Raw genomic sequence first — 2,548 nt, forward strand, 5'->3', positions numbered from 1 at the left:
GGTAGATGATTTACAGGAGCACAGAGAAGAGGCTGCTCTCTGGCAGGCAATTTAAATGCTGCGTGACCTTGCTTTTTGAAGGTCACCTTTGAATTGCATTTACCTTATGACTTTCAAGTCAACTATCTTACATATGAGTTGTAGAGCCCCCAAAGCCCTGTTTTGGCTTCCCACCTACCCACACTTGATTTTTGCTATTTTTGGCTACTCTCGTCTCCTATTCCTCCACAAAATCAGCTCCTATCTATCAATCCTATGAAAAAAACACAAGCAATAGAAAGTTTAACAAGACCTCTACCGGAGTTTTCCTACAAGTTACCTGCTCAGAGGTCCCACTGCCATTACTCCAGTCCTTGGCTTCCCTAAGTTTGAGCTGTAAATATACTACTTACAGCTGGAACAGCATCGGCAAAAACAATTCTGGCCAAGTCTCGATGATAGGGCTTTCATTCAAACTTTGGGAACAGCATATGACTGGTATTATTAGGAGGACTTCCAGTTCCTAAGATCTTTAATGAAGTGACTGCTAAAAAAGAAATACTGCAAGCCTCTCAAAATGCTTATGTGATTTCCCAGTGTTAAAATAGCTGGTGCTTTAAAGGGTAACTTTGGGACACAGCGTTATAAATTTCCTCTTACAACCGACCTTACAAGGAGACCCAACTCTGCAAAACTGCATCAATACCGTGAAACTTGTTTGCTGAGCACCCTTCCACCTTGCCAACACAGTGTCCCCAGGTGTGGGAAGAGGGAGCAGTTTGTCACCACTGCATATGGCAGAGCACATCATGTCCTCCTCAGGAAATGCCATAGCAAAGCCATTCCCACTCCCGAGAAGCTGGAGCAGCATGGACATGTTGCATGCGTTCTGCTGATGGCTTCTCATCCGTCACATCCCAGGAAGCCTAACTTAACTAAGGAAAAGTCTTGCAACCATTACAAATGATCTCTGTCTCCCAAGTGCTTTGGGGGAAACAGGTAACCTGGGCAGGCAAAAGGAGTCAGGGTGGGCATGGAAGACACAAGAAGGAACCTTCAAAGACAGAAGCACATCCCAGACAGAGCGAGGAAAGGCACCTGAAGCACCAAGAGAACGCACTGGGAGAGACAGGGAAAGAAACACCACTTAACCACCGCAGCTTTGCTCACTGCAAATTTCAACTCTGCAACATAAACCACTCTGGGCCGTGTCCAATACCTCCTGTGCAGCCAAGAGGTGAGGAAGAGGCTGACGTGGTGGTGAGGTGGATTCAAGCCTCTCACCACTGTATTTAGAGGCAGGGTACAGGACTCGAGCTCATGATCTGCACTTCCAGCTGGTTCCAGCCTCTCCTGACAGCCAGAGCCACACACAGCCTCTGCTCAGCTGTAGCAAGGACATCCTTAAAGGATGACTTTTGGCCATCCTCTTTTCCAAGCACCCCTCTGGCTAGTGAACTGCAACTGTCCTGAAGACTTTCTGGGGAAAAAGTAATTCTGCTGATCCAGACCTAGAAGACCAAGCCTGACCAGCTGGCTGGCCTTTTCTGCCCCTGGGCAGAATATTGAGTGCCCTCTGTTTGACAAACCACTCGGCATTTGGCCCACAAATACCTTCTCACCTGAAGGGAATAAAAACATTTCACCTCCCCACATGCAACAAGTCTCTTTTGTTAAAAGCCCTTTCAATTTTAGACATCGTCATTCATTTCTGTCGGCCCACGGAAGGCACCTCTGCCAGACCATCAAGATCTGACTGTGCCCGGAGCTACCATCCAGTTCAGTTACTGTTTCAGATCCACAAAGGATGCAACCCTGGTGGTTTCTCCAAACAAAACCCACCTTGGTCTCAGACAAAGAGATTTTCATGTCCCCTACAATGAGAGCAACATCAAGTACCTTTTGAAGACATTGGTTTACCTAAAATAAGCCCCAAAATTTCTGTCGTTCATACTGTCCTGGGTTGAACTGATCTTAAAAAACACAACTAAAAGCTTAAGGGACCCATTTCTGGTTAAAGGCACTTTTCTGACACCCTGATCTGTTTGCAAACAGCTTCTCTTTCAGACAGTGCTTAGGAGCAGGAGGCAGCGAAGCTTAAATGGCGATCCTCCAGCAGTGTCCCCCAGTTTTGCAGTTTAACAGACAGTTCAGGTACCCCAAGGGATGAGAGACTGTTCACCGACACCCTCCACACAAAAAGCTCTTCCATCTCTACATCTGCCACCCCTCCATGGCTCAAGGACAGCCCAAGCCCCTTTGGCTGCTGAGCTGGAACAATTCTGCCATAAGGGGAAAAAAAAAATCAAGCAAGTCATTTGTTTAAACAAAAGCAATACATGTTTGGAAGAGCAACTCCATGCTTCTGAAATTAGTTAGTATTTTTAAGAGGGAAAATATAAAGTAACCAGAGAAACAAAACAGAAATGAGAAGGCTCATCCCCAGCTCCTGGTCACTGCACCTTCCCAGGGACTCCTGCTCCTGGCCTCTGCTGCAGCTAATGTTATGCTAGGACCACAGTCTGCTCTGTCCATGCCTTGAGGTCCTTGAGGAGCTTCTTGTTTCCCT

This window comes from Phaethon lepturus, unplaced genomic scaffold, assembly GCF_000687285.1.
Source record: "Phaethon lepturus isolate BGI_N335 unplaced genomic scaffold, ASM68728v1 scaffold37372, whole genome shotgun sequence".
NCBI classification, from domain to species: domain Eukaryota; kingdom Metazoa; phylum Chordata; class Aves; order Phaethontiformes; family Phaethontidae; genus Phaethon; species Phaethon lepturus.